The sequence below is a fragment of the Macrobrachium rosenbergii genome, chromosome 6 (genome assembly GCF_040412425.1).
Source record: "Macrobrachium rosenbergii isolate ZJJX-2024 chromosome 6, ASM4041242v1, whole genome shotgun sequence".
NCBI classification, from domain to species: domain Eukaryota; kingdom Metazoa; phylum Arthropoda; class Malacostraca; order Decapoda; family Palaemonidae; genus Macrobrachium; species Macrobrachium rosenbergii.
Genome location: NC_089746.1, coordinates 49064194 through 49088938, shown reverse-complemented (window position 1 = coordinate 49088938; position 24745 = coordinate 49064194). Strand labels below are relative to the sequence as shown.

General features: G+C 34.3%; 2 long non-coding RNA genes across 9 annotated transcripts; one reads left to right on the top strand and one right to left on the bottom strand.

Moving 5' to 3' along the window:
* The first annotated feature begins 477 nt into the window (after window positions 1-477).
* LOC136839530 (uncharacterized) lies at window positions 478-8922 on the top strand. 7 transcript variants are annotated; one of them, XR_010853370.1, is made up of 4 exons: window positions 478-603; window positions 1875-2024; window positions 6963-7145; window positions 7972-8922. It is a non-coding gene; the product is annotated as an uncharacterized lncRNA (long non-coding RNA). The 7 variants fall into 7 exon arrangements; XR_010853371.1 differs by having other exon boundaries at window positions 488-553; window positions 1875-2303; XR_010853372.1 differs by having other exon boundaries at window positions 488-553; window positions 1875-2906.
* A 2587-nt stretch (window positions 8923-11509) lies between these two features.
* On the bottom strand, window positions 11510-24231 carry LOC136839529 (uncharacterized). 2 transcript variants are annotated; one of them, XR_010853367.1, is made up of 5 exons: window positions 23703-24231; window positions 21155-21287; window positions 20087-20177; window positions 13999-14121; window positions 11510-12183 (listed from the first exon to the last, which is right to left on the bottom strand). It is a non-coding gene; the product is annotated as an uncharacterized lncRNA (long non-coding RNA). The 2 variants fall into 2 exon arrangements; XR_010853366.1 differs by lacking the exon at window positions 13999-14121 and having other exon boundaries at window positions 11512-12183; window positions 23703-24212.
* Window positions 24232-24745: the final 514 nt, after the last annotated feature.

Genomic DNA, 24745 nt, shown 5'->3' with positions numbered 1-24745 from the left:
TCTGAAGAAATAATTTATAAGTGGATTGTGAGTGTAGACGTCAAACTCATGATTTATTACGATCTCATTTATAAAATGATAGATACTTCACACGGAATGCACATTTTTACATAACCTCAATTATGTTCTAAATCATTTTTCCCTTTAGATATATGCAACTAAAGTTAAACCAAGGTCATTTTTTATCCAGGTGAAGTATCAGAAAATTCCCTGCTTAAGTGAACTTTTTGATTCTCTCAGAAAACTGCACATTATTAATACTAATAATATTAATACGCAGTTTTTAGATTAGCATATTATCTGTAATGTTTTTTCAAAGATTTTATGAAAATTAAGAATTAATTTAGGTGTAGTAATTTACTGTTAAAGATGGTTTTTTATTAAACTGCTAGAGGTACTCATAGATGGCGTTATTTGTCTTCCAAGGACGACCGAATCAATAAATGTTTTAACAGCCTTATTCCTGCTTCCTCGTGTGGTTCACAGCAGAATCTTTCCAGCTTCTACAGCCTTTTGAGTGTCTGTCGTTTTGTGTGAAGATATATGTGTAAAGGTGTTATTTCTTTGGAAGATATCTTAAGCTTAAACGTGGAATACCTAAAAGTATCAGGCTTTCGATAGTTTAGTAATTTAACAGATATTATACGAAAAAATTGTTGAGCGAAATCTGAGTTGTGGAACAAGATTATATTTTTATTTATAAATACTGTCAAACTGATAAAACGTTGACTCAGTGATGTCAGTGGATACCTATCCTATTGTTGTCTTGGTACCTTATCACTTTTATCTGTGGTTAACAGTTTGTGGGAAGAACCAGGTTCCTAACAGGCCCCTTTTTTGCGGGGTAACAATTTGTGGGAAGAACCTGGTTCCTAACAGGCCCCATTTTTTTAAAATCGTGCGTGTTTTTGTGAGTATACGAAGGCTAAGAGCTACTGGTGAAATCGTTAACTTTCAGGAGAGAATTGCTGAACTGCTATATACCAACCCAGCATTTTAATTTTGAACACTTAAAACTGTGTATTTTGAGTACTGCGACCTGATTTAGTGTCATTACTGTGGACGACCGTAGGTGAAACTACCTAATACTTACAGCAAACTTTGTTGTCCACAAAGCTGAGTAGGCCAAATCACAAAGTAACACTGATTAGTGTTGCAGAAAGTTTAGTGAGGGTTTTAATTGGCCATAATTTAAATGAACTTCATAGCTCGCTGATGTATTAATCAGTTTGTGTATCTAATAGCTGGAAATCAGGAAAACTTCGCCATCATTTTTCATATAGTTATATTGTGCAGTGGGTTGATAATTTGTTAGGATTAAAGGTAATATTTTACATTATTATCTGTACTTGATATTGAAGCTTTTTTTTGCTCTGACACAAAATTCATAAAAATTAGATCACAAACTTACTCTTAGAGGTAATTTACCGAAGAATGTTACCATCATGGACTTTTTCAAAAGTTTTCATTTCAGCTTTCACGACAGTGGGGCTCGCGATCGGCATTTCTGACATTGTGGGAAAGGATGACTACCGCATTTTGAGCATTTTATTTTCATCTGTAGTGTGGGTACATGGATATTACCGAAATATAACTGGTTCTTTTTGTTTTAAGTTTAACCGATTAGGTTGGGTTTTGGAATTTATGCTTTAGTGCAGATGTCCAAATCATGTTCCTTAGACTATTTTGGTTGTGTAGATAAATTTTGTTACCATCAATGCTCCAGAGACAAAAATTCTCAGGGATTATTCAGTACAGCTTAATTCATCTGATTGCCCGACGCGTGATTCTTTGGGTTGTTGTAAAGACACAAAGTATTGTAACCAATCGGTGAAAATTCCTAATACAAACTTAAGATGTACTTGCAATTACAGTTAGTGATTTCCAGGGTACTTTACCTTGAAGGTCGATATCTTCTTACGTGGAAATTGATTTTTGTGAATCAGTTGGTTGAAGGAACCACCATACTGTTGTTTTCCCAACATTCAGAAACTAGAGCTGACTGGAGAAACTTTTATTCATAGGTGAGTGAATATACTTTTGCTGATCAAGAACCTATTAATGGGACAGGTGGTTGTCAAAATAGACGATTCGCATCAGGCAGCGAGTTTGTGAACACGGGCAGCGAGTTTGTTACTCTGAACACAAGCAGTGGCAGCGAGTTTGTTACTCTGAACACAAGCAGTGGCAGCGAGTTTGTTACTCTGAACACAAGCAGTGGCAGCGAGTTTGTTACTCTGAACACAAGCAGTGGCAGCGAGTTTTTGTTACTGTGAACACAAGCAGCGGCAGCGAGTTTGTTGGTAAGCGTAACTTCGACCAAGGAAGGCCACTAAGAGAAGTTTGTTTGTTTTGGGGAATTGAAAGGAACTCTCAAATGGTTTTCGTACGTCCTGTGCAACCATTGTCCATTGTCTCTTGAGCATGATGCTGCCACCTTGGTGTCATTAGCTGAAAAATATATTAAGCCTAACAGCATTATTATGAGTGATAAGTGATGTTCCTGCAAGTCACTGGTGTTTTTGTGTTCCAAGCACCAGACAATTTTGTGGATTCCTCTAATCCAGATGCTCTAAATACTGAATGCCTTTGGAAAGAAGTGAAAAACTAGATTGTGGCCTGGTAACAGACTGGAGCATCTCCAGTTGTATATCTAGAAATCTTTGTCACCAAATCTCCAAAGGGCCAGCTGCTACACCGTTTTTATGATGAAAGTCGGCTTTAGCCTCACAAGTCTTGAAATCCAGTGGCCTTAACATCAAGAGAGATGTTCATTGCCATGACACTTTTTCAATATCAAATTCTGGCTAAGGTAAAATTATTTTACATCTGCAAAGTAACACCATCCATTAGGTTGAGCAGGGAGAGGGGTCCAGTTGGCGGATGGCCCCCTCCCCACTAGCCAGGTAAGCAACCGGTATCCTAAAGTAGGTTAGATTATTTAACCCTATTCATTTATGATTGGAGTGCCTTAGGTTAAGTGAAGGCTGACCAACCACCCACCCCCATCCACCCTCGCCCAGAAAAAGGTCTACTCTAGGCTAGGTTAGATGTGATTAAGTAGGTCCCAACCTTATCTTGATTTTCAATGCCATAGCTTAGCCTTAGGTGGATAGGGGACCCAACGCATCCTAGCCCCAGCCAGGTAAGAACCCGGTACCCCATATTGTCATGCCAAACACTTCCTTCTATTTCATTTTTGTTTTTCCCCATCCAAAAACTCGTACCCACTTTGGTCTTCAATATTTATAGGAAATAAGATGGGGTTGCTAGTAGAATATATAGGGACTACAAAATGAATATCAGAAAAATTCAAAACACATTAACCACGGGAAAATCATGTTTTGAATTCCGAAAAAGAATAATGGTTTAAAGTAAGGGTTTGCTGGACTAACTGCAGTAAAAAAACTCATTTGCTTTATAGCTACATATATAGAATGTGACTATACTTTAGTGAAGATAAGGTTTTAGTAAATAACTGATAAGGCTTTACTCTACAATGTCATACTGAAGCATCATTTAGCAGTAGGGTCGAGGCTGCTATAGATTATGATCATTCTGAGACCATCTAGGTTTCATTATTTTTTCAATATAAAGGTAAAAATATGCTGGATAATTTTATTTAATCGGTTTATGAAAGAGATTAACATTTATCATGTAACACTTTTGTACTGCATTTGTCAGTTTGACTAGAAAGACTTTACCTTAAAGAGGTAAAGCGTATTAACCTCGTCCATGGCTGTAAACACCATTTTTAAAAATGTTTTTCAGATAAAATTAGTTTGTCTAAAGTTTGGTTTACATGGCATTTTTAAAACTTTTTGTAAAAACTTAGGATAATGATAAAGTCCTTTCCGTACATATAAATTTAATTTTTGCAACTACTTTAAGTTTAGTCATTATAACAGCTGAAATCCCTCAATTTATTCTTATTCCCTATACCCTAACTAGCAAATTACACTTGTCAAATCAATGGTTTCAGGTGGAAGAAAACCAAAAACTAGTGTATTGCTCCAACACCAATAATAAAAACAATATACCAAAGAAAAGTCATGTGTAATTGGTAACGATCACCCTTACCCCCCAAAAAAAAGTTTGTTGGGGAGGATCTTAATTTCACTAAGGATGCCTGACCCTACCTTTTTGTGTGGTTGCCAGCCCTAAATTCATCTACTTATTAATCAGAAAGTTTGCCAGTATTATTTGTGGGGCAGCATTCTGACCTTGTTTTCCTTATAACCTTACTACCCAGAATGTGAGGCTCTACCTGGCCAGATTTCATGCAGTTAGCACACTGCATGTCTTAAGTTTGAGAATATGGAAATACTCATCATTTCTTATTTTGATAGGCTGTAGGCTGTGGTTATAGACAACAGGGACTACAATACTCCCATTAGGGTTTTTAAGTATGGGTATTGTATGATGCTTACCAGTAGATGGATTTTACTGGAACCCATCGGCATTTCATCCAGTCAGTACATTGCTTATCTTTAGTTTGGGGAGGCGAAAGCTGTTATTTGTCTTTTCCTTTAGTTTGGTTGGATAAATGCTGAGGGTAATGAGGATGGGGTCGACAATATTTCAAATACTGCCAATAGGATTATCTAGCTGCCTTCCAGTAGAGCTGAAACTGTCCCTCAGTTTTGTGGAGTGTCCAGTAAAAGTTCCCAAAAGGCTTAGTCCAAAAATTCCAGTACATGTATTAACAGGTTAGTTATTATATATTTTTTATACCTGAACACCAGCCTTCTCACCAGTCTAAGCTGAGCTAAGTGTCAGTTGGGGACAAGTGGGAGATGGTAGGAAAATGAGGGATCCTGGCTGAAAAGTTATGAAGCTGCTATAATTGGCTGAACTATTACCCAACTATAACATCATAGATGAAAACATTCCCAAGCAACATAAGTGGTACACAGCTTTCCCCACGAGGTCAGGAGTAATGTGTTAAGAGGCTGAGAAGACCTTATGAAAGCATAAGAAAGATTATTTGCTACTTTCAATAATGAAGCCATTTTACCTGAATGAATGTGTCTTTCACATTCCAGAAGGAAAATAAAATCTAATCTCTCCACCCTTTAACCATTAATGAAACCAAAATTTTTGCCAGTGAGAAATTAACGCACAAAGCTGTTGCCTTTAGTGTTCCTCAGCCTATCTACTAAAACCAAGCCCTCACCTGGCCACTCGAGCAAATTAACAGTCCAACAAGTTTTGGGATACCGTACCGACAATAAATCTGCCGATGATTCTTCATAACGCTTGAGTACGGTTGCAGTGTAAGCTTCAAGAGTTAAATTATTTCTGTTTATAGACCACAAATGGTTAAGTAGTTTGAATTTAATAGCATTTTACATGAATGCCTAAATATAAAATTCAATGTAAATTCATTTGGAATCCTTTGGTTCAGCCGTGTTAGGAAAACAGAATAATTACAGAATTTTTATCATAATTCCTAACTCATATTTAAAATGTTTCAAAGCACATTTTGCTACAAACGTGTTCCATGTGAACAATCTGCATTTTTTGTAATAGCCTGTCAGTTTTCCGTATAATTTTTGCCATTGATTTGCATCTGTTAAATGGTAAAAACATTTGTTTTGAAACTGTGTTAGTATGAAATTCGGCTACTGAAAAGATTGGGACCTGAACTAGACTAATTTTATTTACTGAATTTAGGCTTTTTGGTTGAACTTTTATCATTCATATGAAGGTTAAGGTACTAACTGGTGAAAAAACACATCAGCCTTGCAGGTATCCAGTATCTTTGACATATTTTAGGTGAACTTAATTACACTGAGGTTAAGGTACCAAATGATGCCTTGACAGCACACACCTCTTAGATGAGTGTTGACCTTGATGGTTTTGAGTTGATTTCTGAAAAGGTTCCAACGATTTAGAGCAAATGGAGTTTGTCCATACTGAGTAGTTTTGAATTTGAGGGTGTCTTAAATGGAAAGTTGAATCAAGAAATATCCAGTAATGAGCATGCTGGCTCGCGCTACGTGCTCTGGAACCCTGCGCTGCTGTCTTCCCTACCCTCCTGATCCCCTACGTACCCCACCCCCACCCTGGGCAGACAAACAGGTTTGTAAGAGGAGGTTGGATGCCTTCCCTACCCTCCCGTCCCCCTACCTACCCCGCCCTCACCCGGGGCAGACAACCCGGTTTGTAGGGGTTGGGTGGCTGTGTCATGTCTCCCCTACTGTCACCCGGGGTAGGACAAACAAGATCCACTCGGATTTTATTATTATAGAAGACTGTATCAAAATTCGTTATTTGACCGCTTTGCGTTTGTTGATTTATAAATGACTAAACTTTGCTGACGACAGTGGCATGTATTTTATGGATTCTGCGGCCTTTTTGTTATCTAATCCAGACTATAAAACCAAATAAGGAATGAATAAATCTAGACCCCAAAGGAGGTAGAACTGCTCGTCGAATCTGAAGAAAAAGGAAACTAGTATTGAGTAAAACTTCTAAAGACTGTGTTCGTTAATATTATGCTGCACTGTTACACTGTCAATGACAAGCTAGTGCTATTTGTCATGTACCCTCTACTATTTCAGGGTTGAAGTAGTTTCTGCAAGGTCATTATTGAAGTTTAAGAATTGTGATCAAGGTACTTGAAAAGACCTTTTAAATAATTTTATTTCATATTTTTCTCGTAAAACCAATTTAATTTTATTTTGTCACAATGTTTATCCCTGCACTTAATGTTTGGGTTCCGTTAATACGAAGTATTTTTCACTAGACTACGTGTAATAGGTACAACATAGTTACTGAGCAGGTTTATAGTGTAGTTCTGAAAAAATAAACATTCGAATATGCTTGTAGTTTTGAACTACAATAATTTTCGAAAAGTACTTGAAAACCATGGACTTATAATTTTAATTTAATATTGCATATGTTAAAAGTTTAATAAATTATATACTATACTAAAGCCAAATTTTTCTCATTTACAGGTGTGCGTAGATGGCTTCCGACACTAAAGTAACCCAAAGTTACGGGGACATGGCAGTAAAAGGTTTAATTAAATGCAGTCTCAGTGGATTCTGAAAGGGCAGTCGTAATACTGGAGTCATTCTGTAGTTGAATATAATCTTCAAAGTAACCTATTATGTCAAGCCATGATAACTCAAAATCAGGTAAGTAAACAATTATGTCCTAGTAATATTTTGAAACATTTGTACTATAAATTTTTAGTTTTAAAGTTTGAGACTGAAGTATTTTAGATTACAATTTACTTTTGCAGGTGGTAGCAGTGTAATACTGAACCCCACTAACTGATCAGTGTACTATGAAATGTATTTTAAAGAATTAAGAAATCAATAAGCAATGCATAGTTTTTAAGATCCGTTGTAAAGCATAATTTTTAAGATTTTTATAGAGTAACTGGCGTATTATGCTCGTGCTCTCCTCATTGAGACAAATTTTGCATTTGCTTGCCTTAGTATTGTAACTTTATGTTTTAAATTAACCAATCTTATCAAGAAACCAGTTTAAATGTTGAGATTGTTAAATATGAAAAAGGTCAAATTATTGCGGCTATTGATTTTGGCATATGTAAAGAGCATTATTTCTGACCTGCTCTAATCAGCTACCAATGTATATTTTGCTGTATGGAGTAAGTGAAGCTTCTTGTGAAAAGGACACACAACTTTGTCGTCACAACATGTAGACGAGCATGTCGGAATATTTTTCACTGTAGATACACCTAAAAGGGTATTGAATTTTTTATTCATATTTACTAATTGTTCGCTTGCCCTCCTATTCCCTGTGAAAGACACTCCAGTGATGATGATAGCGTTTTTTACAATTTTTGATACTGAATAACGTGTCCGGGTAAAATTATAGGTATATTACATTTTTCGAAGTCTGTTTTCTCTTGAAACAATTAAATCCTGTCAAGCCGGGCACTGCCCAGCAGACGCTTGGGTGAAAAGCTTCTAATTATGAAATGTTTCTTGGCAGGTGACTCGAGGACGGCAGCGCCTGTTGTAACCCTGAGACTATGGACTGAATGGTGCCATACCACTACGCTCACTAACTAGCCCACCTTGACAGTGTTAAGAATGCAGTGGGCTGATGGAACTTGAATTCAAGAGATGGCATGCACACTTCATCAGATCATCCCCAGCATGAAGTCGTAAAATCCGAGTTATCCACATTTAACAGATTTCCCCAAGACGATTCTGGGAGTTTTCCAAAGCTCCTTAACTTATGGTGCTCTTATTTTCATGGCTAAATTTAATGTTAATTTGATTCCAAATATAAATTGTATATGAAGTCATAATGTAATTTTTATCAATATTTATAGAATTTAATTTTTATTCAGGATCCAGACATTCCGTACAAATCCAGATCAATAAATTCAGACTAAGCAATTCAGTGATATTCCTAAATATGAATCAACGCAAGATTAAAATTTATAAAAAAAAAAAAAAACTCCATTATGAAAGAATAAATTCAAATTCTAGAATTTAAAATACAAATTTGAATTCAGATTTTAATTTGAAAATTGAATTTCCTAGATGTGAATAATTTCAAATCGATGAAAAAAAAAATTTAACCCTCAGTCCAATACAACTAAGATTTAAATAAACCCATGATTATGAATAAATCCATAATTTATGAAAAAAATTATTACCCTAAATTTTGTCTAATATATATGAATAAATTAAGATTTATTAACATTCCAATATATGAAAGGAATGGTTAAAATTTCACTTTAATTTGAATTGTTTTTTTATATTTAGATTTAACTTATATTTTATGAACTCAGGTTTATGCACAGTTCTAACTGAATAAATTTGTAGGAATCCGACTCGAAATATTTTTTCCAGGTTTACGAAAACTAAAATTTATCAAGTTCAGTTCATTACACTGAGATTCGTGAATACATAAAATTGAATATTCTAAATATGAAAAGTTTTATTAAATACCTCCCTGCTCAAAATATTTTTTGTATAGGAAATAAATCCAAATACAAAAATTTATTCAAATGATTATTTTAATGTGAAACATTGACTTCAAATTTATGAATAAAGTTTTTAAAATACCACCTTGAAGTGTTTATTTAAAAAATATATGAATACTGTACTTTCAAATTTTTGAATAAATTCAAATTGAATAAATATTAAAATTCATGAAAACTTTTAAATACCTCCAGGTATTTTCCTACTGAAAATGAAAATTTATTAATACATTTATGAATACTCAAATATTTTTCTACTGAAAATAATTTAATGACATTCAAATGTATTAAATCCGAATTTATTAATATTCAAATATTTATTAATCTTAAATTTATGAATAAATCCGAACTTAATACTTTCGGAATATTTTTCTGAAAATTCGATGTTGAAATTTATTAATGGATCCGAATTTATTAATATACTGTATAATTCAAATTTATTAATAAATCAGAACATACGAATATTTGTTTTAAAAACCCTCTGCTACTCATTCTTTAAAATGGATAAATTCACATTTATTAATACATTCAAATGTATCAATAAATCCGAATTTATTAATACATTTAAGTGTATTAATAAATTCAAATTTATGAATAAATCCGAATACTTGTTTTAAAAACCCTCTGCTACTCAGGCTTTGAGATACGGATAAATTCAAATTTATTAATACATTCAAATTAATGGATTCAAATTTATGAATAAAACTGAACTTAAATACTCAACGAATATTTTTCTGAAAATCTGACATTCAAATTTACGAATAAATCCGAATTTATTAATACATCAAATGTATTAAATTCAAATTTATGAACAAATCCGAATATTTTTTTCACCCTCTGCTACTCAAGCTTTGAAATACGGATAAATTCAAATTTATTAATACATTCAAATTGATGGATAAAACGGAACTTAAATGCTCACCGAATATTTTTCTGAAAATTTGACATTCAAATTTATGAAATCCGATTTTATTAATACATTCAAATGTATTAATAAATTCAAATTTATGAACAAATCCGAATATTTGTTTTCACCTCTACTACTCAGGCTTTAAAATAGGGATAAATTCGAATTTATTAATACATTCAAATTTATTAATACATTCAAATTTATGAACTCTCTCCAAATATATTTCCACTGAAAATAACATTCAAACGTAGTAATAAATCCGAATTTATTAATACATTCAAATGTATTATAAAATCAAATTTATGAATAAATCCGAACTTAGAATATTTTTGTTGAAAAACCCTCTGCTACTCAATCTTTAAAATAGGAATAAATTCAGTTTTACTAATACTCTCAAATTTATTAATGCACTCAAATTTATGAATACTCTTCAAATATTTTTCAACTGAAAATAATTAACATTCAAATGAAATAATAAATCCGAATTTATTAATTCAAATATTATTAAATTTGATTACTCTCCAAATATTTTTTAAAACTGAAAATTTAAAATTAACTTTTTTTATATTTAAATTTATGAATAAATCCGAACATTACTCTCCAATATTTGTTTTAAAAATAATATATTCAAATTTAGATAAATTCAAATTTATGAATAAATCCGAACATACGAATATTTGTTTTAAAAACCCTCTGCTACTCAAGATTTATTAAAGAGATAAATTCAAATTTATTACTACATTCAAATTTATGAATACTCTCCAATTATTTTTTTACTGAAAATATAACATTCAAATGTTTTAAATTCAAATTTATGAATAAATCCTTTTTTTAGAAACCTCTGCTGCTCAATCTAATAGGAGTAAGTTTTTTACTAATATATTCAAATTTATTAATACATTAATAACGTTTTTCAATACCTGTCTCCATTTTTTGTATTGATTTTATGAAAATATTCATGAATAAAACCAGTGTCATGACATTTTAAAATGTACTCCAAATTCTTTTCAAAAGAATAAATTCGATTTTATTACTTTGAATTTTATATTAATACATTCGAATTCATTAATAAAGTTTCAGTAACTCCAAATATTTTTCAGATATGAATAAATCCAAATTCATGAATAAAATGTCTTTAATACTTTACTCCAAATATTTTAAGAAAATATTCAAACTTGTGAATACATTGAAATGTATAAACATTCTCAATTTCAATATTTTTTTATTCTTCATTTAAATTTGAATGCTTTAATATTTATAAGCTGAATATATGACAAAAGTTAAAAATTTAACCTCAATAGTAATTTCAAATATGAATTCAATTTTATTAATATTCAGATTTATAAATATAAATGGTAAATATATGAAGCTCTGGTAAAACAGTTTCACTATGTAAAAGAACACAAATTAAAAGCCAAATTTAATTTAACTTTCCATAAACTATTTCATGAGCAACGATTTTATAATTTGAAGAATTATTTGAAAACCGAAAGTATTATTCCAAAGAGTTTGTGGATATATGAAAACGAATCTATTATTCTCATTGGGTGAATAAATACAGCAGTGAATGACTTTCTTTATTAGTTAAATTTGACATGCATAGTAAAGAGTTTTTATGGTAAGAAAAAATACAGATACGATTTTTTTTTTTTTTGCCATTTAGAAACCATTTAAAAAAAGGGGGCATTTTTATTATTTTTTAACTCTGGACGATGGCACCAAAAAATAAACACCATTTCTGTGATCTCCCTTTTCGTCTACGTAATGCGGTGCCCGAAACAGTTTCTCTTGCGTGGTTGCTGCTTTCACTGTGTATTTCTTACTACGCTTCCACTGCACCTCTATTCCTCTGCCTGGTTGGTCATCACGATTACCTATTTATACAGGAGATAGCTTCTCCTGAGGGGCCTCAGCTACTTTATTGCAGCTCATCGTCCAAACGGCTCCCCAAGTGCTGCTTTTCTGCAATAAGGCTTTTTCTACGGTACCCCTTATTAAGTGTGGCTGCTCTGATCATGGCTGATCTCGTCAGCATTCCTGCTTCTATGCATCTCTCTCTACGATGTGCCCTCAGGTGTTGTTTTCTGCCACATTCTTCATATTCTTTAATCACAGCTCGTGTTTTACCACTCACTGTCATTCGCCTACATGGTATCGGTCAGTGTTTCTCTCTGCCTTGCCTCAATTATTGTTCATGGTATGGTAGTCTTCATGGTAGTGTGTTCATGGCAGTCAAGGTGTGAATATTTTGCGGGTTTTTTTTACAGCTGACGTTGTATCATCCTGATTATTCGTCGATCTGAAAGAAATGAAATTTATCAGCACTAAGCATAATAATAGTGTTAATTTGCAGTTGCTGTGATTCCAGAATCGATGCAAATATTTGGTATTCAATAGGAATTACTGAATTCTTAACTGAATTCTTAACAGAATTAGAAAAAGTTTACCATTTACTCACGTTAACGCTATGTTAGCGGATTTCGAGGCCAAATAACCGTGTTCAATAGCACTTATATTATTTCACTGTTTGAAATGACACGAAGGAAAAAATTACCTTCCGCAAAAAAAATCAATAATAAAAAAATCCATGTCATCTCAAAATATAATTAATTCAAATATTAGAGTGTAATATTTGTCCAACAGTTTTGTACTTTTACAAATAAAACACGTTCAGGAATACTCGTATAATTTAATTTCATACCTAAACACTAAAGACTAATTGTAAAATTTAAGTGAAAAAATAATTTTAGTCAATAAATGGAAAATCTCACTAAAAAAGACATACCATGTTATAGTTAATAGATGGAAAATCCCACTTAAAAGACATAATTTACATGAACTTTTACTTGTGAAGTGTAGCTGTTTTGTTATTCCAACAAAAATGCAAAAACTGAACAAAACGCTTTTATGGTGAATTTGTCAACATTCCAAAATCATTCACCCATCAACATGACATATCAGGCCAACTCCCTGGCGTGATTTGGCATTGCCGTAGCAAAATTGTTTTACAGGCCAATATGAATAACAGTTGCAAAACACCAAGAAATACGAAACTGATGACAAACGCTATACCATCAAAGAGCCACTATACCATAAGTAAAACGCAAGAAAAAAAATCCCAGAACAAGGATGACCAAGTGGAAATCAAATGCTGAGGGGCAAAAAAAAAAAAAAAAAAAAAAACTGTGAAACACCCAATCATGACACTCGGCCTAATTAGAAAGGGTTTGAAAGTTAGTCACAAATACTGGACAGAATGAAATTTATGGCCCTGAGATTATCACAAAAAGCTGAAAGCAACTAAATGGTAATCAAATAGATTTAAACTTAAAAACGTTAACAGTGTAGACTTATCAAAGAAGGAATGAAAGCGTGGTACAAAAATTACAATGCTGTCTCAATGAACAAAATAAGACAAGCAAAACGATGCCCGTCAATTACGAAGCCGAATGAAAACTCTACATGACACTGAATAGTTTCTTTATGGAATTGCCTTATGGGCTCATATTTACTTTACATCAATCTGAGGTACCCAGCTTTTTAGTGGCATTTCAATTCAGTCTATTAGGAACAGTCATGAGAAAGTGAATTTTACAACAACTAACTTTCCAGAATAAAAGCTCAATAAAATGCACATTGGTCAACGTCCCACAGGCCCGCAAACAAAAGATCTAACAATCTGAAACCAAACACATTCATCTGGTGATTAATGGAAATTATTCAGAAAACCACTGAGCTGTTTACTCAGGTGCACTTTAAGTATTAAACCAGTTAACTTCGAAATCAGCAACTTTGCCAATAGAAAAACTGATTAAGAATGTGACTCGGAATTTGCAATGTCGTACCGTAATGAGATTCGTACCCAGTAATTTGAGACTTCGTACCCAAGTTTAGTTTGAGTGTACAAACACGCAAAATTTGAAGGTATATGAATGGGATGAAAAGCCTTCATAATCAGGCATATCTTCATGAGGTCTGCTTTAATTTATTGGAACATGAAAACTGAATTGGAGGAAATTTATATCGTAAGATAACTAAATCTTCTTGAAGCTCAAGCTACATCTTAAACATTGCAAACTGTTTCTTACATATATAATACAGACATTTTACTTACATTCCACTTTGTTGCCTCAAACTTTATCACTGAAAACACCAACAAAAGTTGAGCGTTTAAGCTTGCAGTCGGAGGAAGGAAATGTCTCATAACGCAATAGACCGATGATTATCTCCAGGTTTTCTTCAACGGAAAAGAAATCAGGCAGGAAATTATTAGGTCTTACATTCAGTACTTCCGAATTATACTTAGCACAAAGAAATTTGAAAATTATAATCAGGAAAAACAAATTAAGATGCCTTAAAACTTGCAATTTAATCTAATAATCACCTATTTCAAGTTAAATTCTAAAACTACAATATGTATCTTGACTTGATTTCAACAACTTCTGGCCTGAAAAAGAATACATTTCATTTATATTGTGAACCATGTTAAATAAATGATCTCTCACAGTTTCATCGGTAGACTCGCCTCGTAATTTACATCAGGTTTAAATGACATTTGGTTTTCCAGCATTCCTAATCTCTAATACTTACACAGTACATAACCTGCAATTCATTCAAGACCAAACGCTTAAACTATATTCTGTTACACGTTGAATATTTGAGGTGGGTTTTCAAGATTTTGCCCTCCAAACCGAGAATGATAATACTTAGCTTAACAGGATCACTTCTTAATGCTCTCGATCAAGTAAATTCTATGCTATGGAACACTCAGAATTTACTTAAAACGTTTGACTAATTTACTTCGCCAAATGTTTATGATTAATATTTCACAATCTGCACGCTTATATTTACTTAAGAAATAGCATAACATCGGAGTACATTGGATTCTAGTGTGTTTGCAGTCTCAAAACCACCCTCATTTCCAGACTGCAAGTAAAAAAAAAAATTGTACAGTACAATCAAGTGGTGTGAAGTGAAAAATTCCCTTTATACTCAATTGTAAAAGATTAAAGTTAATTTCTCAATATTTATCATGAAGCTATTTTGACTCACCTTCAACCATAACTGTTGGATAATTTAATTTTTTTGTGTTTCAAAGAAGCATCGTTCAGTACTAAAGTGACAGCAGAATATTCAGTCTTAAACAAATAAACCGAATACAGAAGTATTTCATAAGCTATCTTGTACTAAGACCATGATTATTTATAACTACATCATAGTGAATATCTTCAGTAATAAACTAAGGCTATTATGGTAATAACATTTAAAAACTTCAATATTGTGGACCAGAAAGCACCAAAAGTATTCAGCGCACGGTTCCCTTCATAACCTCTATACGAATAAAAAGAAAAACTATTCTGGAAACGAAGCAGAAAGTTCAAAGCCACGAAAAACAATTCATATTTATGTCATTCAAAAATAAAATAAAAATCTGGGGCTTTATTACTCAGTTATATTTGCAGTGTGTCATGTCCAAAATCAACGAATCCAACCACTCCCGCATTTCGTGTATATCTTTTATGCTTGGTAATATGTATGATAATACTTTAATATTTTATATGAATTACACGTGAACGTTTAAGGACCTGAAACGGTACACAAATACGAAAACCTGCCTAAAGCCATAAATAACACTTTCATAGTGTCATGAATAAATCAGAGCTGTATTTTATGGTTTTTTATACAATACTGTAAGACACTGGTATTAAGTTGAACTTAAGAGGGTCAGTGTCCGCTCAATGTTTATACACCTAATTTCATAACCCTCTTCTTTATGGAAACGCAGTGATCATCATGCTTCGGTAATTTATGTAAATTACAACTAATGAAAGCGATTCTCTTAGCAAAAACTTGTCTAATGTTAGTCAAACTGAACTACAAAAAATTTAAAGTCTTATCAATCAAAATCAAACATCAGCTGAAACTGAAGGCTACTAGATTTTTATTAATACAATACACCAGAGTTTGGACAAGAGAACTGAAAAGTAGCCTCTTGAACTGAAGTAGCTGTTTACTTATTACCACAAAGATAACAGAAACTTCAAGCCTAAAAACAGTTGCAAGCCTAAAAACAGTTACCTATCAAGAACTGTTTTACTTCTTCTGGCACATAACTGTCAAAATGTACTTACTGTGTAAGCACTGAAATATCACATGACAAGGTCATTAATTAGTCTTTTTTTCATAACTGAAGGTTACAAACTCAGTAAATATGACAGTTCTTGGTTTTACAGCCAAATTAGTATTATCAGGGCCTTGCTTCATAGCTGACTGAAAAACTAGACATACTTTGGTAAAGTTAGAAACCAATAAAAGCTGCAGCAGTCAAACCTTAAAGACAGCTTAAAGAACCACGAAAGAACAGTAGTAGTCACCAACTGCCTAGCCAAAAAAAATCTCATTAGCAACTGTACGATAATAGCCCAAAACCACATTAGGAACCTTAAGAGCCTAGCCAGAAAGACACTAGCTTCCTGAATACAGTAGTAAGAAACCATACCAAAAACCTTAAGATCCTACTCAAGAACAATACCAGCAACCTAAAGATAAAAGCCAAAACTCGTACAAGTAACCTTAAGAGAATAGCCAAAACACACACCAGAAACCTGGAAACCCTAGCCAAAAATCACAAAAGCAAATGAGGCTTAAAAAAAACCACACCGGCAACCTTGAGCTCTTAGCTAAAAACCACATCAGCAAACTCAAGCTCTTTGCCAAAACCATATCAGCAACATTATGAACCATGTCAAAAAACCACACCAGCTACCCTAAGTGCTTCCCTAAAAACACACCAGTATAGTTAAGAGTTGTAAACCAAAAAGCACAACCTTATAGAAACTGACTGAAAAACAACCTAAATACATATAACTTTGCTACACACGAAAAGCAGTCTTAAGACCATAGTAAATCTACCCCCAAGAAATCTAGCCAGACCTAGGCCAGTAACCACAAGAGCCCAGCTATTATTATTATTATAATTGTGAAGATGAAACCTATTCATATGGAACAAGACCACGGAAACCATTGACTAGAAATTAAAGTTTCCAAAGAATAATGTTCATTTGGAAGAAAGGAGATACTTATTTAAAAGAAAAAAATAATCAATAGATAAAAAATTTATTGAAATGCAAGGAGAATAGTATTAGGTAGTAATGCATTGCACCTTCGCTTGAACTTCTGAAGTTCCAATTGCACGGAATCCTCTGGGAGGCTGTTCCACAATCCAACAGTGTAAGGAATACATGACCTCTGGAACTGAGAGATTCGACAGCGAGGCTTATTTACTGCATATTGGTGCTGTTGTTCAGGGAATCTGGTTGCTCTCGCCTGATAAAGGGTATCAGGGATCAATTGTGAATGTGAAAGATCTCTGTTGAAATACAACTTATGAAAGAGTGACAAACAAGAGACCATCCATCGATGGTCCAAGTCATAACTGCTATTATTAGGAAACAGAAACCTGCCACCACGAATCAATATCTAAGAAAGATAAATCTCTGGTAGAAGCAGACATCCACACCGGAGAACAGTATTCTAGTAAAGGGAGTACAAATTACCTAAAACAGGTTGCACTGATTTCATCACTGTTATAAATATATGAGGCCTTTCGAACAATACTAAACTTTCGTGCGGCATTTGCAGAAACTTTCATTAGATGTTTCTCAAAAGTTAGATGTGAGTCAAAGGTTCCACCTAGAATAGCTATAGCTTCAGACTCGTTCAGCAAAGTTCCATCCACCTGAAGGGGAGGACGGGGTGGGAAATCTGTACGAGATCTGCTAATCAATAGTGTTTTCGTTTTATTGGAGTTCAGCCTCATACCCCAACGACTACTCCATTTCCTGATCCAGTCCATGTCCCGATTGAGGCTGAGGGCAGCTTCATTTCTTAAAAGTGTAGACTATACTACACCTGCATCACTGGCATATTGAATCTCGTTATCCAGGCCAACAACCATGTCACTTGTATGCACTAAAAATAACAGTGGACCAAGAACACTGCCCTGTGGAACTCCAGACACAATAGATCTTGGTTCACTAAAGATCCTGTCCACAGCAACTCGCTGCTGCCTACTTGTAAGGCAACCTTGAAGCAATCCTAAAACATATCCACCCACTCCAAGATTCTGAAGTTTATTTGTGCCTTGTGATTTACTAAATCGAAAGCAGCACTAAAATCTATCTGAATTACTCTGCACTCAAAACCCTCATCAAGGTTCCCTTGCAAATGGCATGTCAAGTCTAAAAGAGCATCGCAGGTACCTAGCTGCTTCCTATGTGCATATTTACTAACAATCCTTTAGATTCAACATACTTAAATAAGTTTTTCAGCAAATTTGGAGAGCACAGAGAGAATAGAGATTGGCCTGTGGTCACTGCAGTCTGCAGATATGCCACTCTTGGGAACAGGCACTGTTGCCTCATCAGCAAAGATATTATGTCAACACAAAAATCTATAGAACCTGCTAAACTTGGGGGAAAACACGCTAAAAGTTTTTCCAAAAACAAAGGGAAGAAACCATCAGGGTCTTCTCCACCCCAGCTATGAAGATTATCTAGAATTTTCTTAACATCCCTGGAGCGAAATGGAAATTTTTGTAAGAGGTTCAGGATGAAAAGTATCAGGGAGAGGGACTCCTCAGCTGATTGCTTAGCTTCAAAGGCTTGATGAAGCAGTTCAGCCTTTTCCCTAGGGCCAGTATCCAATCTACCATTATCTGTTAGTAGTGGTGGAATGGAAGACGAGCATGACCCAAAGATAGATGATGCCAATTTGGTCAACCAAAGATGAGGCTGAGTAATTCCTTCAAGTTTCCTCATCAAGTTCTATTTGTAGCACTCTGAGACTCAACAAAAATGGTGCAATTTTCATTTGGACGATTTCGTCTCCATGCGTTGAATTTGGTTTGTCAGTCATGGTAGGTTCATCTACATGTATCATCAAAACATGGCTGGTCACTTGTCCTAAATTTGATGATCTATCTATGGACATATTAAAATAGCCATCAGCATTTCATTTAACTTTGTGATCAGGATCTAATGTAGCATCTGAAATATTAAGTGCCTGACAAGCATCAATAATGCAATCGCAATTGGGCTCTAGATTTCAACGAGACCATTTTTCCAGTAATGGAATTTGGAATATACTGATTGACAGATATGTCCATCTCAATGGCGCAATGATCAGAAGTACCTATACACTGTATATTCACAGATCTTGGACTTCACAGCAGCTCGAATATCTGAATATGCGGTCTAATCTATTACGAGATATGTGCGTGGTTTCCTCAATTAGCTGGACAAAATCGGAGGATACACAATTCAAGAGCAGACCGGCCATGTTGATCTGTGGAATTTGAATTTTGCCATTCACTGTGCTTTGCATTACGGTCTCCACAAATAACGAATGAAACTCTTGAATCCTGTGACTGAGCCATACTAATCCTTTCCAAAAGACAGTCATATACAGAATCGTCGGTATTTGGATTATGGTAAACAGCAAATACATAAACATTGTAGAATTTACTCAAAATTTTAAAACAAAGAACTTCATAGCAAATACACAAAAAATTTTCCTGAAGATAAATAGGTCGTCCAGACTTAGAGTATACAGCCATACCTTGCGCTTGTGGGATGTTACGACGATAAATAAAGTCAGGGACATCAAACCCCGGATTAAAAACTCGGACTTAGACTAGTTCTTATTGGTCCACATTTAAAGTAAAATGGATTTGTAAAACAATGCTGTCTTTTTTACTAAAAACATTTTTTATTACAAGTTCTGAACCTCTCGAGCGCATAGAACAGTAAGTGGTGGAATTGCTGATGATTTTAGAAATACTGTACTAAATAATCAACATGATAATAAATGTGCCCTAATCAAAGCACCATACATTCGTTGGATACGAGAAATTAAAAAATATAGTATATAAAGTAATAAATATTTTAAGTACATCCTACAATATTCTTAAAAATTACACCCTTTCAGTATCATACACAATACTGTTGTTAGCAGTAATAAGACCTCATTCTTGATATATTCCTACTCTTGTTCAGTCAATAGGTGGAAAATCTAAAAAAAAAAAACGGAAAACTGTTTATGTGATTTTCCCCATATTTCAAAATCACTCACCCATCAACATGGCATGCCGGGACAACTTCCTGGTGCGATTTTGTACTGTGAAATTAAAAGATTTTACTAACCATGAAAATCCCAGCGAAGCTGTACAGGGCAATATGACTAATAGTGTAAATTTGTTTCCAAAACAGCAGGAAATGTGACAAAGAAGACACCCTGAAAGAAATCAAATACTGAGGAACGGAAAACCATTGCAACTTAGAAAATACCAGTCGTGACACTCAGCCTAATTAAGAAGTGAATGAAAGGTTGTCAATAATATTGGACAAAGTAATTTATGGCCATAAAAAAAATAAACTGAAATCAAACCAGAGTAAAAAATAAATTTAATTCTGAAAATGAGAATGAAAGCAGGGTACAAAAAATTACACGAATGCTATCTCTAGCCATAATATGGAACAAGCAAAATGAAGCTTATTTTAAGAAACCAAATTAGATCTTTATATAAGAATTTTTAAATAGGGTTTACCTATGGACTCATATTAACTTTATATCATAATTGCAATACCCAGCCACTTTAAGGAATGTTAATTGCACTGAAGTATTGTACCGTTGGGTGTATGGACATTAAGACAAGATAAAGAGTGAAATTCATTTTGGAGTAGCTTCCTAGAATAAAATGCCTATTCACGAGTATTAACGTTCTACAAAGCCCACAAACAGAAGATCTAACAATCTGAAAACAAAGACATCCATCGGATGATTTATGGAAAGTATTTCAGAAAACAGCTAAGTTATTTACCCAGTTGCACCCTAAAACTGTTTTGAATCAGTATCCTTCCAAACCACTAACCTTGCCGGTAGAAAAGCTAGTCAGAAATGTCATTTCTTACCCAAGCTCAGTTCGTTGACTACAAAAACTAAACGAATTTAAAATATATGAATGGGATAAGCAAAGCCTACTTAGTCAGGGGTATCTTCATGAGACCTGCTTTAATTTATTCAAACAAGTCAGCAACCATTATTAGTGCATTAATACTCATTATTACTACATTATAACTGACAGCGCAAAAATCTGATTTAAAAGTATTCGGTAGCAGAATTTTTCGTCTTAAGATGACTCTAAATCCACTTGTTCAAGTAAACCCGTAACTGATGCAAACTGTCTCTCACAACAAAACTATTTTACCTACAGTCCATACTGCTGCTTCATAAACTATCAAACACCCTCCAGTGTTGAGCTCTTTAGCCTGTAGCAGGGGGAAAAAGTGCCTCAATGTTGTGGGAAGATCATTGTCACCAGGTTTCTTCCAGTGAAACAGGTACCTAGAGGAAAATTATTAGATCAGTACTTTGAATCATACTTAGCTCCAAAAATTTATCAATATTAGAATTAAGAAAACACATCAACAAAATCAGAAAACCTAAAACTTACTTCTGATGTTACATTATAAAACACCATTATGTACCAAGACCATTTCAATAGCATCAGGCCTGAAATTTTCATTTATATTGCGAACATTCAGTTAAACAAACGAGATCTCACAGTTTCTCTGATAGATTCTCCTCGTAATTTCCAACAGCTCTTAATGACATTTGCTCATTTGATTTTTTAGCATTCCTAATCTCATTTACAATAAATAACCTGCAATTCATTCAAGACAAAAGCTCTCTCCCTCTTATTAGTTTGATTTTAAAGACTGATTTACATTACCTATTGCTCCAGAGTGACACAGGACGAGATTTAGTTTAACAATAACAAGATCACTTATTACTCGTCTGGATCAAGTGAATTTTACAATTTCAAACATCATCATCATCATCATTATTTAGATGAGGAGCCCTTTTCATATGGAACAAGCCCACAGGAATCATTGACTTGAAATAAAAGCTTCCAAAGAATGTGTGTTCATTCGAAACCAGTAATAGAGGTTAATGGGGAATACAAGAGGAGGAAATCAGTTGTTAGAAAAACAGATAAATTAAGAAATAGAAAATGATAAATAAAATTGTAAACAGAATATTAAAATACAAGTTGAATTGTATTAGGGTAGTAATGCATTGCATCTTTGCTTGAACTTCAGAAGTTCCTATTGCACGACATCCTCTGGGAGGCTATTCCACAGTCCAACGGTGTGAGGAATAAAGGACCTCTGGAACTGACAAGTTCGACAGCGAGACACATTCACTGCATATTGTTGCTGCTTTTCTGCGAATCTGGTTACCCTCGGCGGGAAAAGGGGATCAGGGATCAATTGTGAATGCGAAAGATCTCTAAAATTAAAACTTGTGAAAAACTGACAAACAAGAGACCATCCATCGACGATCCAAATCATAACTGCTAATGTTTGGAAACAGAAACCTACCACCAGACCAGTCTAACAGAGATAAATCTCTGGCAGAAGCAGACATCCACACAGAACAGCCACCAGCTGCCTAGACGAAAATCTCACCAGGAATCCTAAGATCCTAGCCTAAAGCCACATTAGCTACCTTCAGAGCCTAGTTAGATAAACACACCAACTACCTGAAAACCATTGTGAAAAACCACACCAACCGCTAAAATCCTGTCAGAAAACCACACCAACAACCTAAAGTAGCCTAAAGTTAGCCAGAACCCACAATCTTAAAGACTGGATAAAGACCAAAATAACTAAGAGCTTTACTAAAAACAAGCGGCCTTAAGACCTAAGCAAAAAAAAAAAAATAAAGAAAACTACCCAGAACCAGCTTAGAAGAACCTAAACCAGTAACCATAAGAGACCAGCTAAAATTACACCAACAATCTTCATTTTAACTACAAATTCGAAATTCTAACCTAAAGCCACACCAGCTACCTTAAGACCTTAACACTACACCATCCATAATAGCCTTTCAAAAAGACCACAACAGCTACCTTACAAGCCAAGGTAAAACCACACAAAAAAAGTACAAGAAAAAACAAGCAGCTTTAAGATCGAAGCAAAAAACTACTGGGCACCTTTTTAAAAGCTTCTCCAAAACTGACAATAACCTTAAAGAGCCTAGCTAAAAATATCACCAGACAACTAAGTACTTTCCAGAAACACGTATTTAGCTGACAACAGCACTAGGAGGCTTAGGAGCCTAATAAAGAATACCTCCAGCAGCCTTCAAGTCAGAACCAAAGACCGCAATGACGACCTAACAGGCCTAGGCAAAAATCGCACCAACTACCTGCGAGTACTGGGCAAAGCAAAAAACTACACCTTAACGGTCCAAGAAGAAAATCTCTAGCAACTCCAAGATCCTACTCAAAACCGTCCTCATCTAAATGAACAACACCAGCAATTATGATCCTTAAAATTACACCAGCAACCTTATGAGGCTAGCCAAAAACTAATCTCAAATTTAGCCAGTAACCACACGCATCGGTAACTTTCGAGTTTAGTCATCCTTGCACCTTAAGTACAAACTTCAGTATCTTAACCAGACAACGATCTTTCATCTGTTTTATACAACGCTATATTTTATTACCGGAACCAAATCTGAGTGATTAATTCCTTAACATAAATCTCTATACAGATGAAAAATGAATGAATCAGTTTTCAGCCTTTCTGAGAATGCTTCATGGGATGCCTCAACGAAAGTATATGAGAATCTACACTTAGTCATAATCACTTGTTTTCACTGACAGACAAAATCTAAATATATCAGGTTCCCCATTTGTTTAATGCAGTAATAAAATCCCCACCTGATAACGTTTTCATAAAGTCGCCTCACCTTCTTAGTTACCGAAGAATTTTATTCAGTTCCTCGCACAATGTAGAACTATTACCGGAAGCTTGTCAACTCGTCAACTCCTCCATAATACGCTGGTAATGGACCGTTTATTAACTCGCACACTAGATGATGTCGACTTGCAAACTAAGCCCATGGCTATTTATGGACGCACTTGCATCAGCCAAGGACAAGATTTTATAACATATACCTTAAGATTTACTGAAGCCGGAGTCGGTAAAATTTTACCTTTTTAACACTAGGCCATTTGTTAAAATTATCACAGTTTATAACCTTACCACCAAAACACAGTATGCCTTAATATCACAAAGCGTGAAGAAACTTAACAGAAATTTAAGTAGTACACCTTTACCGCCTCTTTCGCAAATACCTTAAACATCCTTCAACCATCAACAAAGGCGAAGTCCTTTTGAGTCAAAGGATGAGAGAACGGCGGCTGATTGGCTGGTAGCAAACAAGAAAAAAAAAAATTCGACCACACTTCTAAGAACCGCAAAGCAACAACAGGTACTAGTGACATCTGTTGAAAGTGGAAACAATCAAACATCCAGATAGACAGTGAAAAGCAAAATTTGTGTACGTTAAAGCCGAAATTGGATAAACCATTTTTTCAATATTTAAAGGTGCTTTGATTCACGAATGGCTTAAAAATTATAATTGGCTCTCTTCTTATTTATATATACATAATCGGTTTTTAATCAAATCAACAGCATTTTTATTTCAGGAACATTGAATTTCTGTTTCGAAATATCCAGTGTCTGGAAGAAGTAGTCGTGGTAGAAATGAAGATAACAATGAAATAAAAAGTGTTTTCTCTCTCCCTCTCTATTATTGATGATGAATTAGCAATCTACAACCCACTGCCTTATCTTAATATACCGTTCAATGTCAAATTAATCATCACTGTATACTCGTACAACTGGCAATGTTACCACTTCATGGAATGGTGCTTACAGCATGCTACTGTAAAGTAGAGCTTTCTCTATTTAATTATGAGTTTTCAGAACGTCACTTCTGTTTTAGAT